This window comes from Thermobia domestica, chromosome 4 (genome assembly GCF_964235325.1).
Source record: "Thermobia domestica chromosome 4, izTheDome1.hap1.1, whole genome shotgun sequence".
Taxonomy (NCBI): Eukaryota; Metazoa; Arthropoda; class Insecta; order Zygentoma; family Lepismatidae; genus Thermobia; species Thermobia domestica.
In genome coordinates this window covers 260,567,622-260,585,491 of record NC_137457.1, presented here as the reverse complement: position 1 = coordinate 260,585,491, position 17,870 = coordinate 260,567,622, and the positions used below count along the sequence as shown (strand labels likewise).

The 17,870-nt window shown below is 37.2% G+C and overlaps 1 protein-coding gene across 2 annotated transcripts in view; it reads left to right on the top strand.

Moving 5' to 3' along the window:
• Positions 1–16,557: 16,557 nt before the first annotated feature.
• The window catches only part of LOC145683493 (uncharacterized), a 47,711-nt gene continuing 46,398 nt past the window's right edge, over positions 16,558–17,870 (top strand). Inside the window, exon 1 of one of the 2 annotated variants that reach the window (XM_081754831.1) lies at positions 16,558–16,789. The gene's annotated coding sequence lies outside the window, so the exon portion shown is untranslated. Of the gene's footprint in view, positions 16,790–17,278; positions 17,419–17,870 lie in introns of those variants that run through there. The other variant, XM_081754830.1, reaches the window with a different exon arrangement.

Below are 17,870 nucleotides of genomic sequence, written 5' to 3'. Positions count from 1 at the left end.
GTGAAGTAAAATCGAAGTCTACGAATTGAAACAGTTCACGTGAGACAAAAGCAACTTGTAAAATTAACACGAAAATAAATATCGAACGACGTGAGTGTCAAAAGAGTATTGTAAGATCTCAGCACGTCCACGCCGGAAATATGTCGAGATGGGTGCAGTATACTAAATGTAAAAGTTGTTTTCATGTTAGTTGTATTTTTCCAGGAAACATTGTGAGGATTTTGGATTTTTCTGTCTTCATAAAATGGTTGAATGTGATTCTGACAACGAAAGAGACTTATTGTGTGAGAAAAAAACCTAAATGAAAACTGAAGTGTTCTCTGTTCAGACGATGTAGAATAAGGTTTCTCCCAATCGTATGTTTGGCATAAAGTCTTCCAAACAAGGGCGCCGATTTCTCTGTAACTTTGGGGGGGGGGCATTCATAGAAAATACCTATAACAATACGTATAACAATGACAAATATGTATACGTATACATACTCATAAAATACATGGGAGCCAACATGAGCTTTGGGAGGGGGGAGGCCAGGCCCCCTCGTCCCCCCCAGAATCGGCATCCATGCTTCCAAACAGTGAAAATAAATTATATTCTACAGCGAATTTTACAGTTTTTTCGGTAGTAAGTTCAAATAATCGAAAAGCAGAAACGCAATGCACTAGACATTACTATTTTGCACGTTATACCGTTATCATGACTTACCTATCTGCTGTTGCAGTACAGATATTTATATACCCGCGAATAAATGCCAACTCTATAAAGAGCTCCAAAGCGATAGCAGATAGCGAGATAGGCAACAATATCACACACAAAATCATTTTCTATACCGCACCGCGTTTCCACTTCTCAATTTTTTTTGTTTGTTTCGAAGATATTACAGAAAAACTAAAATTAGTGGTAGTTTAATTTCGTTGTATGAAAGACCCTTAAAATACGATTTTTATAGCTTCACTATAGGTTTACCTAATTTTTCTTTTATAAATGTAACATTTTACTTAAAATGTAGTCATATTGTAGTTTCCGTTTATATGTTTATGCAATTCTTTATTTTCATTGAATATTGTAGCTAATTAAATATTGATTAGTTACAATATTACTTTGATAACACTAGAGTAGTGATCATTTCAATGTATTTATAAATTAAATTTTACCAAGAAAATGTAATATGAATAAACACAGTAGCCTATAAGAAATGTCACTTAAAGTGTGTGACCGCTACTGAATATAAAAGTGACCACTAGACTTCGGATCGATATGCCTAAAAAACGGCAAAATATGCATGCAAATATGCGCTAAAAATCACGAAAATATGCACTGAAAATATGCAAATATGCACTAAAAATTGTAAATATGCACCAATCAAAAGCTCAAGTTAAATGAGGATTTTTTTTTTTTTTAATCTTTAGAGAAAAAGGCTGTATTACTTAAACTACGTGTGTTTGTGTATAACAGTGATGCATTCATGCTACAACATACAACTATGTAGTTTTCGGTGTTTTCTTGCTAAAACTTTCATTTATTTGTTAAAACATTACTGTACATGGAAAATGTTCCTTCCGTGTCACGGGTCGTTAAGGGACAGTATTTCAAAGAAACAATGTTACTTCCCGATAAATCTGAAATCCGTGCGTCGTTGTTCCCAGGAACACTTTATTCACATTAGACAATAATTTTATGCCAGAATTTTTAGCGTTTATTGAATGTGCGTTTCGAAGAAATGCTTCTCCGATTGGTCTTGGGGGCGTCTGCTTCGTTATTGAATCAAACAGCTCAAATGCACTGCAAAGTCCTAATCATCGCTCTTCTAATCTCGTTATGAACTGAAATGAGTATTGATAAACGCAAGGTCGCTTTTAATGTTTTCAGCTCCGCAAGCATCCAAGGCTTCTTAAATAAATTTGGTTTCTTTGGGTTCAAATAGTTCACAGTCAGTATGTGAAATTAAAATACATCTACTTTTATACCTCTTTGACGCTCAGGTATAAACTGGATAAAATGTATTTCAACCCTGCTTAACACTGGATAAAGCTACAAACTATGGTTTAGCCCCTCCCTTGATCATATCCTGGATCCGTCATTGTTTTACAAATAATGCGCCAAGTATCTGTGAATAAAGAATAAATATACTAAGAGAAGTAAATAAACATTTCTGGTATAAGCACATAATAAAACCTGCCTGGCGAAATTGAACAGAACTCGCAAATGTTTCCGTTAAAGGTTTCAAAGTTAACCAAGATAGCTCTATTCTTAGAAAAATAAATAAGGTACATACATATAATGGACATAGTGAGATAAAATAAAATGTTGTATATAGGCCTAACGTATTCAATTATATTATTTATTTATGCTACGAATTAATACACATAAAACTTACAGTAAACAAACAAACAAAAGAAGCCTACATACGGTTTTAAAGGCCAAGACAAAAAGTAGATGCTATGCCAGGGTGTCTATCGGTCACGAAAGTCACGAAAGTCCCGAAATGAGAAAACGGTCACGAAAGTCAAGAAATTTAGCTTTTGGGTCACGATTTTTTTTAATCTGTACAAATATACGTACAGACTGGAAAATTTTGTTCTACAAAACATGAAAATTCACAATCAAAGATGTCTATGGTCGGCTTTAGGCGCTACAAAATCGTTACCAAATCGCACGCATGAAAATTCGGCCCAATTCGCATCCAACTTCGCTCTTGAGAATGTTCCGAAATTTTATGGTTTGATAAACGAAAAAGTCACGAAATTTCATTTTGGAATTTTAGTAGACACCCTGTATGTCCTTTTCAGCGCTCCTCCCTCTACGTTTGGCTCCCTTTTGATCTATTGTCTATATTATGCTCCTTGTTCTTGTCTCTAGAGCAGCTATAGAACTCGTTATTGGTATTTGTAGATAACTATGTAAATTGCACTTCGTTCAAAAATTCGCACGGTATCTAGGGCCTTACATGGGGGTGGACTAAAGAGTAAATGTGTTGGGTAACAAGTACACGAAGATCTTTACAGACAACACATGTTCATATACCTAACCTCTCACAGAATGTCTAAAAAAAATTTAAACACTGTATTACGGAACTTGAAAATTTATGTTAAGTGTATTTTAATATCCGTTGTTCGCAACACAGGTTCCGCCTAATCAAGAGAATTTAACACATTTTGTTTTACCTTTAAATTCATGGGATCGTGAAATATTTCCGTTTAAAATAAATTTTCGTTTAATAAAGGGTCTGTTGAAGGCAATTTTTACTGTAACAAAAGTCTATATTAAAAACCCTTATGTTCTTGTTTAAAAGAAAATAAACCCACTTGAAATTACTTTTTGTATCCAATTTTCTGCTGCCGTAACGTTGTCCTTTCAAACGGCATTAATTTACGATTTAGACTATAATATTGATACTTTAAATGGAATAAAGTTATTTGAACAAGGAATAAATGGGAAGAAGGGAAAGTTATCGAAAACATAACTTAAGACTTAGTAGAGAATTTACGTTTGGAGACAGAGATGTGTATGAAAGCCACACAAGCTTATATTTAAATACTCTCATATTTAGAGCTCATTTTTGAAAAGGTTGTTCATTTCTTCCCGAAATACATTTTTCAACGGTTTCTTTGGGATGAACTCTGTCAAGTATGCAAAAAGAAAGATACATCTAGGCTGTTTCATAGTTGCATAAACTTTTTACCAGACTTGAAACTGCTATGAAAATATTTTTAAAAAAAGTTGCTGAAGTTTGAGCTTTTGCTGTCGAACAAAATAGAAATGTCCTTTTCTGAAAACAAGCTTACTTACTTTGAAAGTAGGGATGCATTCGAGTCGAGTCGAGTCGAGATTTAAGCCTGTCTCGACTCGACTCGAGAAAATGTTGTCTCGACTCGTGTCTCGACTCGAAAATATGTTGCTGTCTCGACTCGTGTCTCGACTCGACAGTCTCTGTCTCGACTCGACTCGAATTCGAGTCGAGACGTCTCGAAATTCGAGTCGAGACAAAATATATGAGTTAAAATATACACACACATCAGCCAGACCATTATGACTACCTACCTAATTGTTAGTATGTCCACCTTTTGGCACGAATAACAACGGCAACGCGTCTTGGCGTGGTCGCAATGTTCCTCGGTGGGTCGCTGGAGAGAGTTGGCACCACATATGCACACACAGGTCATCTAATTCCCGTAAATTCCGGGGAGGGGGTGATGCGCCCTCAGGTCACGTTCAATCACATCCCATATGTGATCGATAGGGTTCAGATCCGGAGAGTTTGCACTTGGAACTCGCTCCTGTGTTCCTCGAACCACTCCATCACACTCCTGGCCTTGTGACATGGTGCATTATCTTGTCGAAAAATGCCACTACCGATGAGAAACATGGCCGTCATGAAGGGATGTACGTAGTCTGCAAGCAGCGTGTGACGCCTCGGTCGTCATGGTGCCTTCCTCCAGCTCCAATAGACACATGGATGCTCACCTGAATGTTCCCCAGATAATAATTAAGCCGCAGCCAGTTTGTCTCCGCCCCCCAGTACAGATGTCAAGGAGCTGTTTCCTTGGAACACGACGGATTCGCATCCTCACATCGTCATGATGAAGATGATATCGGGATTCATCAGACAATGCAACACTCTGCCATTGTGTCAAGGTCTAGTGGCGATGGTCACGTGTACATTTTAGTTATAGTTGCCGATGTCGTGGTGTTAACATTCGCCATCGGTAGGAGTGTTCGGTGCACCGTGTGTTCAGACTAGTGTTGTAAAGGTCTGTGAAAAAGAAACAGAAATTTTGGGTAAAAAAAAAAACAGTTTTTTACGGTTTTCCCGAGCTGGGGAAAAAACGGAAAATTTGGGTATTATCAGAATCACAGAATCATCGTTTTTGCTAATCACAGAATCATTTTAGTTAATATGTTAAATCAAACATATTTCATAGAGATATCTTCATTGTTGTATGTAAAATTCCGGAAATTTTGAAACCATTAGAAAAAAATCATTTGTTCGGAAATATTGGCAAAAACAGGAAAATATAGTTTAAAAACTATTTGTTGGCCGGATGCTAGTAATCTTACTTGCTGTAACATGTCTGCCACATATACAGTGGGAAGTCGAAAATTCGAACTAATTGGGACCACAGGTAGTTCGGATTTTCAAATTGTTCGGATTTTCGAAAATGACCAAGAAAATGCCATTTAGGCTTACATATACTGTACGGTATGTTCTTCTATCGATACAGTGGTTATTCGGTACATACAGTAATTACAATACCGTACGTAAGGCTACTTACATTTAATGTTTCTGAAGAACCTGCTTGTACTCTAAATAACACTGTTCTTGTAAGTCACACTTAAAATTTATAGGCCTAATAAAAAAAAAATAAAAATACATGACGAACAATTACATATAAATGAACTTTTGTAAAAACACTGACTTCACATAACGTCGATGGACACGATATTGTTTGTTTCTCGTGTTAAGACAAAATGTAAAAAGCTTCTAGGGACCGCGTTCGGATTTTTGACGTTAGGATTATCGACGTCCTACTATATATGCAATGTATTTCGCTAACGGAAAAATACTTAAAGCAACAGGTTTTAGTTCTACTTTACACACATATACCGCACAAGTGAGTAAATTTGAGCAGCGAGAAATATATTAAGTGAAACTTCCGTTAGTTATTATTACAGACTAGCAGAATATCCGTTCTTCGCACGGGGAGAATACGTTTCATTTTGGACGCAAAGGGCACCAAAACTGTCCCCAATGAAGTTGTGAAGCCCCAAAACTATGAATTTGACATTAATACCGATAATTTTCAATTATCTTTACATGTCACCATCCCCCTTAGAGTACTAATGGGGCTGAATTTGTGGATTTAAACGGCATCTTCTGTTCATCTCAGCGAGTATGGATTCGAGGCCATTTTCGATCATGTATGTATATATAGGTAGATATATATACATATATACACACAGAGGCGGATCCAAGGAGGCTATCGCCCCCTCTCTTCACACTCAAGTATACACTGCATAAAATGGGCTTCAATCCTGCTTTACACTAGATAAAACTGCAAACTATGGTTTAGCCCCTCCCTTGATCATATCCTGGATCCGCCACTATACTGTATATAATTCTCAAAAAAATTAGGGGTTCAGCTGAAACATCACACAAGACCTTAAGATAGTGTATGAATAAGCTTGTGTTTGACTCATATATATCTTACAAAAAGGAATGCTTTAAGATACACTAGAAAAATGGGGCACATACTGGTGTTGGGGCACGGAAAACCTTGTTCACATGGCTCATGACACAAGACGGTTATGTGTGTACCTCTCGAACTGCTCACAAACAGGCAAGGCAACAACACTGATTGTTCCTTAATATGTCATATGATCACTTCGAATAGCCAACAGAGCCTCGCACCTGCGTGGCATAGATTCAATCAGATTATCGATGAGTTCTTGGGGAATGTTGTGCCACTCATCCAGAAGAGCGACTTCCAGCTCTGGAATGGTTAATGGATTTACTGGCCTAGCGGAAATTCCTTGCCATGCATATTCCAGACATGCTCAATTGGAATGAGATCCGGAGAGCATGCTAGCCACTTCATCCGAGCGATACCCTCAGCATCCAGCATCTCATCCACTAACCGAGCTCTGTGAGGACGAGTATTGTCATCCATGAAAAGGAACGAATCACCAATGGCACCAGCATAGGGAAGAGCAAGAGTTTTCATGATCTCATCCCTATATCTGAGAGCCGTCAAAGAGCCATTTCGGATGATGTGGAGCTCAGTACGCTCACCAATGCTGATTCCTGCCCACACCATCAGTCCACCACCATGATACTGGGATCTTTCTCGCACAAACATGGGATTCTGTCGTGTTCCACAATTTCTCCAGATGAAAACACGTCGATTATCAGGCTCCACACTGGATCGAGATTCGTCAGAGAACAAAACATTGCCCCATTCATTGCGTCCCAACCCACGATGTTCCTCTACCTTCGCTTTTCGATCAACACGGTGTCGTGCAGTTAATGGGACACACACCATAGGCCTACGTGCGTAGAGACCACCTTCTCGAAGGCGATTGCGGACCGTTTGAGTGGATATTGTGCGTCCTGTTGTTGTTCGGAAGGCTTGCGGGAGCAGAGTTGTATTCTGACGCCGGTTTTGACGGGCTGTTAACAAGAGATAACGATCGTCTCTGGCTTTGGTTGCTAGTGGACGGCTCTGTCTTTGTCTTCTTCGAACACTTCAAGTTGTTTGTAATCGATTCCACAATCGGGAAATCACACTTTGTGCCACTCCTATGGCATGTGACACCTCCCGCTGTAACTGACCAGCTTCCAACCTGCCGACAGCTCGCCATGCCAACGATTCTGGCAAATCACGTTGTTGCGCAATTTCACTACGTAGATTTGTGACGCACTAAACACAATGAAAACAAAGGTATCCTGGAGCTGGAATGTATTGGCAGCGCCACACTACAAAATGATATCTGTTAGCGCCACGTCACTGATCACGTGCACAGATGTTTCAAACGGTTCGTTTGCACGTTGGGCCTTCAGGATTTTAATCTGAACTGGACAAGATACAGTGTTCTCACATTATTCGTAAGAAGTTTTACATGTGTTTTCATCTGATTCCCTAATTTTTTTGATCAATATATATATATATATATATATATATATATATATATATGTAGATAGATAGATAAATAGATGTAGATATATATTAGATAAATATACCCATTCTTCGCATGGAAGTCAAGGCCTGTGGAAGTATTACCCTCATTTCCGCGACCGCGAAAACTATGGATCTGAGACTAAATCGATCATTTTGGATTACTTTTACATGTCTCGGTATATCCTCCCCTCCCCGCTGATTCTCGGTCCGCATACAATGGTAGCTGAATTTGCAAGTGATCACTAATGAAAGTGTCACCATTCATTTCAGCGACCGCGAAAAGTATGGATTTGACACTAATATCGGTCATTTTGTATTACTTTTACATGTTACGGTATCCCCACTCCCCGCTGACTCCCGGCCCACATAGAATGGTAGCTGAATTAGCAAGTGATCACTAATGAAAGTGTCACCATTCATCTCAGCGACTACGAAAACTATGGATTTGACACTAATATCGGTCATTGTGGATTACTTTTACATGTTTCGGTATCCCCACCCCCCGCTGACTCCCGGCCCACATACAATGGTAGCTGAATTAGCAAGTGATCACTAATGAAAGTGTCACCATTCATCTCAGCAACCGCGAAAACTATGGATTTGACACTAATATCGGTCATTTTGTATTACTTTTACATGTTTCGGTATCCCCCCTCCCCCGCTGACTCCCGGCCCACATACAATGGTAGCTGAATTAGCAAGTGATCACTAATGAAAGTGTCACCATTCATCTCAGCGACCGCAAAAACTATGGATTTGACACTAATATCGGTCATTGTGGATTACTTTTACATCTCTCGGTATATCCCCCCTCCCCGCTGATTCTCGGCCCGCATACAATGGTATCTGAATTTGCAAATATCGCTAATGGAAGTGTCACCATTATTCTCAGCGATCACGAAAACTATGGATTTGACACTAATATCGGTCATTTTGGATTACTTTTACTCGTCTCGGTTTTCCCCCCTCCCCGCTGACTCTCGGCCCACATGCGATTGTAGCTGAATTTGCAAATCATCGCTAATGGAAGTGTCACTATTGATCTCAGAGACCGCGAAAACTATGGATTTGACACTAATATCGGTCATTGTGGATTACTTTTATATGTCTCGATATCTCAACTCCCCCTTCCCGTTGACCCCCGACCCGGTGCCGCATAGCATGAATTTGGAAGTTAATGCGATCGGAGTTTCACCATTGATTTCAGCGACCGCGAAAACTATGAATTCAACACTCATATCTGTTATTTTCTACTACTTTTACATGTCCCGGTAAACAACCCCTGAGACCCCCCTGGTTCGAATTTTGACAAAATCGTTTAACTCTGGTCTGGAGCCTGGACCAAGGTATTCGTGACTAAAATTTGGTAACTCTCGGTCAATTTGTCTGGTTCCCAAGCTGGTTCCGGTAAACGCCTCCCCATGAGACTCCCCTGGTTCGAAATTTGAAAACAACTTTTCGTCTTGATCTCGGGCCTAGGCCAAGGTACCCCTGACCAAAATTTGGTAACTCTCGGTCCACTCGTCTGGTCCCCAGGCCGCATACAGACAGACAAACTCACAAACAAACTGTTTATTTTATTTATATTAGACTAGATAGATTCTTGGAAATTATACCAGATTTTCATATTATCTTTCCGAACTAATTTTAAAGACCCGCTCCTACTTATCTTTATATGTATACAGTATATCTATATTTATATCTATATATGTATATAACAAACGCAGGAATTACCCCATAAATAACACTCCTGGAGGACCCCTTTCTCAAACACTTGTACAAACTTCAGTTTTCGTACCGGATGATTACCGAGACCTGGTGGAAAAAAAAAAAACTGCTTTTGCGTTCGAATTAAAAAAAAAAAATAGTTCTCCTCAGATTAGTATTCACTGATAATATTTTTATAAAATTTAAATTTGATGAGTAAATCAGTGGACTTTGAATACATCCACATCGTATCCACTGAGTTGCGAAATTGTGTACCTCCAAACATGAACGGCCGAAGGGGAACATCTTCAATGTTTGCTATATTAGTCTGGCATTTAATGTTCATGGTTTGTATTACGTATACATTTTCGTGAGCCAGGGAGGTTCATTCTTATCAAACACGGAGATTATGAAGGAGCAGATCTACTGTACAAAATATAATAAAAACATCTCTTTCGGATTTCTACTGTATTATCCCGCAGTCCAACCCCGAAAGGGAAACATAAGAGATAGGCTTTTTGTTTTTAAACAAGATAACGTGTCTAGAGAATGCTTTACATTGTGAAGATTATATTAGTGAAAATTAAACAATATAATTTTACAACTTAATATACATATTACTAAATGTTTAGCTCCCCGTTGCTATGTTGTTAGCGATGCGCCTTTCTCGAACGAGGTTTGATTCATGGTAGGAGCTCATGTGTTTCAAATCCGACATTAAACTGTACGTTCACGTCTTGTAGAGCTTTGCTCCTAAAAACGACGCTAAACTATAATCTAATTTAATATTATTAATATTAAAAAATAATGACTTATCAATGTGACGTCAATTTGACAGTCATCAAATCCATTTTATACTTTCACTTAATCCAGTGGATATTGATATAACAATTACGAGACACACGCGCATATAAATACTCAGAAACAAGCACATACACACGTATACATACACAAATATGAACACTTCAAATTTATTTACATGTGTTGGACTGCACTGCATCAAGTATCTTCTCATGTATCTGCATTTTCTGATTCATCCACAGATTTCTTATTTTACGCATCAATCATTTTAGCATTTTCGGGAAGGTTCAGGGTTCGTTCTTCATTTAAAGAGTCGGTTCTCTGTATTGGAAACAGAATGAGGGGAGTGTGGGAGAATTTATACTTTATGAATGGATAACATTTTAAGAAATATATACAAAACATGCCGCTTCCGATGCAGCACTAAAGCATTTCTTTTAGCGGTGTACTACTAGTGGTACCCTGGTGATAATACCCCCTCCCCTCTCAAGTTGTAAAGTGAGAAGGGACAGAAACATCCCAGACACTTAGGGTTCAGTTGACAATAATAAAACTATGGGTAAGTAAACATCTTGTGCAGAGTCACGTTTTGCTTATTTTTGAACATTTCTGTGAAATCAACAATACAACAGCGGAAATACTAACTGTTTTTATTACTCCAACCATCGCTTCAACAAGGGATAATTCCCAACGGTCAGTGTTCTCTTTCTCTTTTTCTGTCCTCGTTCTTATTCTCCACATCTTTAATGAAGTAGGGGGCGCCCAACCCCTCGACATTTGGACGTCTTTTCCTCTTGGTTTCGCCACTTGTTGAAGACAATCACCACAGCACTCTTCGAACACCTGACAAGTCCTGCAGCTTCCGAAATTCTCGTGCCGAGTGTTTCTGAGCGAGTACTTTCTTCAAAATATTATTAAAAATTATAGAAAGATTTTCGAGACATTCGAGTCGAGTCGAGATTTTTACCAGCTGTCTCGACTCGACTCGAGTCTCGACTCGAAAATTCGAGTCGAGAAATACGTTTGTCTCGACTCGTCTCGAATTTTACAAAGAGTGTCTCGACTCAAATCTCGACTCGAATTCGAGTCGAGTCGAGTCGAGATTCGAGACATGTCTCGACTCGAGCGCATCCCTATTTGAAAGTATTACTTGTTTAGCATACACTTTGCAAAATATATTTTCATGTTGAATTGTTAACGTTTCTCAGCTTCAATCTATTGCTTCAGAAGATAACTTCTAGAAGATTTTTCGAGCCCATTTAGTTGTAGTGCGACACCTTTGTCCAATTTTTGTCCACCCAAGAAAAAAAATATACCATTCAAATTATTAAAGAGGGCCTTTTACAAATTTCGACTACTTCGATCATTTGTAGTGCGACATCATCAAATTTGAATTTAACTAGCTCAGGAATTTTGTCCAACGAAGAAAACAATTGTACCATTTAAATTAACAAAAGAAGGCCATTTAAAAGTTTCGACCACTTCGATCACCTGTAGTGAGGCATCTTCAAAATTGAATTTTAACTAGCTAACAAGAAACGGACATGAACGTGCCATCCGGACATCCGAATCAAACCTAGTCTATTCGATAAACATAAAGATATGTTCATGCACAAAAAAAAAAAAAAAAAAATAGGTACCATGGACAACGGAATAAGTCCCTGTGGTCCATTAACTCCGTTGGTATAAAGAAAATCGCAGTGAAATAGCTATTGCATCAACACTGTTCATTGGAAAATCATGGTTTATAATTCATTCTCTTCAGCATGAAACAAGCTTTCCAGAGGTGCTATGTATTTGGGCCCATAATGCATTCGAACAGGTAAGAAAATGTTGGGAAAATTCCCTCCAAAAATCCCTCCCATCAACTTTGGACCCATCTGGAGTGGCCTCGGGTAAAAGTAGACAATCTAAATGTATCTCTAAAAATAGTTAGGGGATAAGAAATGTGTGTACCAAGTTTTGTATTGATAGATAGAATAGGTATGAGGGAGAAGTGTATATTGTTATACTTGTATACTTTTATTACTTCGATCACATGTAGTCCGACTTTTCAAATTCGAATTTTAACTGGCTCAGAATTTTGTCCATTTTTGTTCACCCAAGAAAAAAAAATGTACCATTCAAATAAACGAGGGAGGGCCATTTAAATGTTCGGCCACTTCGATCACCTGTAGTGCGACATCTTTAAATTCGAATTCTAACTAGTTTAGAATTTTCCCTTTTTTTTTTTTTTTTTTTTTGTAGATTTTTGTACCATAAAGATAGCTGAAATTCGAATTTGAAAATGTCTCACTACAGATAATTTCAGTGGCCAAATTTTAAATGACCGTCCCTGGTTTATTTCAATGATACAGAATTTATTCTTGGTGGTACTAAAATGTTTAAAAATTCGACACAATTCTGAGCTAATTAAAATTCGAATTTTAAGATGTCGCACTACAGGTGATTAAAGTGGCCGAAATTTTGAAATGGTCCTCCCTCGTTATTTGAATGGTACAAATTTCTTTCTTGGGTGGACAAAAATTGGACAAAATTCTGAGCTAGTTAAAATTCGAATTTAAAGATGTCGCACTACAACTAAATGGAGCCAGATTTTTCTTTTGGCATTCTTATACTACCACAAGACCACACAATTTCAAATCCACACACACACACAACAGTAACAACTTTAACTTCTGAGATGGATGACTTGGAAATTTTGTTGTGGGTGATTTGACACCGTTATTTATATCTTCTTTCAAAAAGGTGACAGTCACGCATCATTGCCGGGAGGATGAATCACTCACCCTTTTGTTATTCTTTCACATGACCTTGGAAGATATTCTAAACCGACAACAATCAACCATTTTAAGTTCTTAAGTCTAATTTATATTAGAAACTTGAAATTCCATTTATGAGGAAAGTTGTTGGACGTTAAAAATTATCAATTTGGTTGTTCCTTTAGATATGCATTTATATGCAGTAACGACATAAACATGCACTAACCTCCGAAATATGCAAATATATGCACTATAAAACTCTGTTATTTTACCCCAAAACACCTGAAACGAATTTCTGTTTAAAGAGCATATCAATATCACATCAGGAAAAAAACATGCAAATATGCAAAAATCCGAAGCCTAGTGACCACAACTAAAGAAAAGTGGCCACTACTAGCAAAACTGCTCTTACCAATAAAAATGGCATATTTTCTTACAGTTTCCCTTAATGAATGAAAGCTATGGATGCATTGAAAGAGAACAAAATTTTCCTTTAGCTGAATAAAAACCACTACTGTAACATTAAAACACAAGTGCCAAAAAATATATCAAAATCAAAATTTCCTTAAGGGTTTGCACTAACGGCTCAGTCACTCTATATCATTTCAAAGAATTCTTGAATCAACAGTGAGATTGTTGACAAAGGACATTATCAAACTGCATAAAACTACAAAACAACAGGTACTTTTATATACTACTTGAAACTTACAAGGGAAGTTCGGGAGAAAGCACTCGCCTGCAGAGAAACTAAGCATGTTATTTGAAAGACTAATTCATGCTGATTACAACGAATATTCTAATAAAATTTATGTACAGTTGAGAACTTTTCGAGACATTCAACTTGGAAGTGTACATGAAAGAACGAGTATATACGCATTTAAACGCGTTAAATACATTATTAGCAAACAAATATTGACATGATGGTTTGAACTTGCTACTGCTTGATCACTGGGATCCATTCGCCGACAAATTGGCCATTGCCGACAAGTTGAATGACGGATGGCAAAGATGTAATGATTGAGAATATACCAAAGAACTCCACACGATTTGTACAACCATTTGATGTGTTTGGATTCAGACCAATCAAAGATTATAGCAGGAGATTGGTACATAATATGAAACTTCTTCATCCGGACGTTATCGACCAACGAATCAAATACAGTTTGTATCCATGCTAATGAATATGTTACAATCACCACGATACATTGGATTCTTTCAGTTTGCGTTCCACAAGGCATGTTACTGAACAAATTACATACCTTTTGAATGATCTGTTGAGTTTGCTTTTCGCGTTGGTTATGAAAACTGTTCCCTTGACGGATGCAACGCAATTGCACACACAAAATGTTTATGGTACAAGGAAGTCTTTTGCCTGCGTCATTTCTTCATAGAAAGAAGAACAACAGTGATCAATTTTCATATCTGATCTATTATTATTGTGGACAGTATAATTACTATTTTAACTAACAAACCTGTTAGTTATTGCAAAACAGTTTTTTCTGTTATCTCCGATAGATTTCAATTCGTATGTCAATAGTGTTGTACTTAAGGCGTTTAAATGCACATATACTCATTTTTTCATATAAACTTCCAAGTTGAATCTCACGAACAGTTCTCAACCGTATAGGAATTTTATTAGTTTGTTGTAATCAGCATGAAATGTTCCTTCAAATGGCATGCTTAGTTTCTCTTTAGGCGAGTTTTTTTTTTTATCCCAAACTTCCCTTGCCAAGTCTACTTGCATCTCAAGGTACAAGCTATGAGTCTGAATTTAACAAGTTCTTGTAATTTCTGTTGAAAATTTGATCTACGTCGAAAATTTGATCAAGATCGGTCAGATTTTATTTACTTTTATATATGTTTCCTTTCCCCTTCCCCAACCATAAGTTCTACCGCCATACTGATATGATGAAAACCACCCCAAGTCCAAACCTCATCTATGTTGAAAATTTGATTAAGATCGGTCCGGTGGTTTAAGCGTGATGAAGTCACAAAGAGAGTCACTTTAATTTTTATTTTTTTAAACTTATATCTTAAACCTACCCCTCACCTACGTTGCTCCGTCAAAGTGAAACGACGAAAATATCCCAAGCCCGATCTTTATCTATGTTGAAAGTTTGATCGAGATTGGTCAGATGGTTCAAGAGTTATTAAGTTTTATTCATTTTCATATATTTCCCCTCCTCCCCTCCCCCAACCTCTAAGATCTACAGTCAAAGTGAAATGATAAAAAGTTTTCCAGGTTCGAACCTCATTTATGTTGAAAATTTTATTCAAATCGATCGGGTGGTTCAGGAGTTATTAGCCCACGAACATAGTCACTTTTATTTTCATTTATATTGATTTTTGTATATCTCCCCCTCCACTCCCTCCTCTACATTGCTCTGTCAAAATGAAATGGTTAAAAAAAAACACTCCGTTGCCAGAATCCCATCTGTGTTGGAAATTTGATCGAGATCGGTAGGGTAGTTCCAGAGATTAAGAGTCACAAACATAATCACTTTCAATTATATAATATAGATTTATTTATTGTAAGCTTATCTTGCTTGCTTGTGAACAAGCATATATAGACTGAATCACATATAACCGTACAGAGAAAGTTTATACACTATTTCAATTGTAAAGACACATCCTCGACGTCAATAATTTTGAACTTGATGAAGAAGTGAAATACGAAAGGGACAATTGAAACCTTCAGGGAGAGTAGAAGTGGTCAAAGAAATACTGTAACAACATCTGCAAATATCGAACGGGTAATGCAAGATGTTTACGTTGCCCTCGGAAATGCAGCTGGCATAAATCAGCATGCTTGAGGATCCCTGGGATCTCAATGATCATGATCCTGCATAAAGATTTAAACCTTTTTTCTTTCACAGAATTCAGGTTCTGCAGAAATTATCGTATCATAAGAATAAGCGGGGGGAATTTTGTGCAGAGCGGTCAAAAGAGAGAGAGCTCTCTACCATAATAATACATATATTTGAGCGGCTCGGACTATGAAATTAAGTTCGTAGATAGAATGGGTTGGGATCGAACCACAAGAAAGTGTATAGAAAGTTTAATTTCCGAAATGTACCTGAGCAGATACACTAAGAAAAAAATTGTATGTGGCGTACGTAAAATCGTATGTTACATTTTTAAATCCTGTAGTTTTTGGACTTAACGTACAGCAAACGTATAATTGAAAACGCATGTTTTATAATACTTTCTGTTACACAGAGAAAAAAAATGTAGGTGGCGTACTTAAAAAAGATAGGTTACATGCGTAATTCCTGTAGTTTTTGGACTTGACGTTCAGCAGACGTATAACTGAAACCATGACGTACAGCAGACGCATGTTTTATAATACTTTCTGTATAAGTGTTCCATCTATACGTATTTTCCGTATGAAACAATATAGGCAGTCAGGATCTCACTTACAAATGGGCGTATATAACATATAGCTGACGAAGGTAACATACATATATGTATGTAATATAAGGAAGACTGTTAGATATCAGACATTGTACAACGGCATGATGTAACACGTAAGGGCAGTACCTATGTAACATACGGATAACGTATGCTCCATACTGATTTCTGTAGTAAGCAAGAGAATTCCATATATTTGTATATACAATAAACCACTGTCTGGAGAACGGATTTTTCTCAGTGTGGTAGAGGAAGCTAGTTTCGTATGTGTCATTGCGTTGCATTGTGTGGAAATGTTCAAACTTCTTTTCTAGTTTACGTGAAAGTTAGAAAATGTTGCATACAATTGTCTTCCCCCAAGCTTCTCATTTTTGCCGGGGCAAAACACTTGATTTGTATTCCGGAGTTGTTTGCTAATTGGAGGTGTCCGTGAAGGTAGGTTTTACCGGTATGTTCTCATAAAATGCAATAAAGAAGAAGAAAATAATTTCTTCGTGGGATAAAATGAAATATTAAAACCACTGAATGTTATTGTATTTTAGAGAATCACATCTCAAATATTCTTAAAAAAAACTTTTTAGTCCTCAACGTTAGGAAGACCACCCAATTTTATCAATTTATCACATAAAAATATAACTTATTAATTTAAATTTATTTTCTAAAAGATTAAATTTTTTTACAGTAATAATTTTACTAAGAATACTATACATAAGAAATCAAGAAACGTTAAGACCCATTTTTTAGAAAGGTTTTTGAAGTAGGCTAAATAAGTAATTGTAGTGCCAAACTGTATAAAAAACACTCTCTTTTATATAAAATAATTTAACAAAATGTTAACTCATCTTCTCGTCACTCTTTTGCGCTGTGAAACTAATACCAACATTCCACGATTTAAAGTTCAAGGTTTCGCTGCAACGTATCCATTTTTAACACATCCCCTAACACGGAGCAGAGGGTTGCATTCCTTTCTTTTCAGTGAATAGTTAGTTTCGACCTTTCTCCCCTTGAGTTGTGTTCCACCAGTTTTTTCATCCACCAGAGGAATAACGTAATTCTCAACACAGGTAAGTATAGTTTTTCAGAAAAGTTAAGCAACTTCTAGTTCTGTACCAGGTCAGAATCTACGAAGATAATTCAGTGCATACGCAACATACAGTATGTATTTAAGTTCTTACAGCTAAACTTTAATTTAATTACACCTTTTTTTCTTTGGGTAAAAAATAAATGAAATTAAAGCTCTTTAGTGTGAAGGAAACGGGTGATTAATAAAAAAATAAACGTTTATGAAATATTTGGTGGGATGAGAATATGGGAGGAGACGAGAAAACATCTACAAAACCCACGGACACAATGCTGTCCATTTTGAACTTGTGTGATTCGGAATCGAACTAAGAACCCTCACAACAGAACTGAGGTAAGAACACATTCAACCACTCTTTAAGGAATTCGGTTCACTAAAACAAATTTCTTCATACATTTACTCTGTTCGTGTGTTCGTTCGGGGAGGAGACAAAAA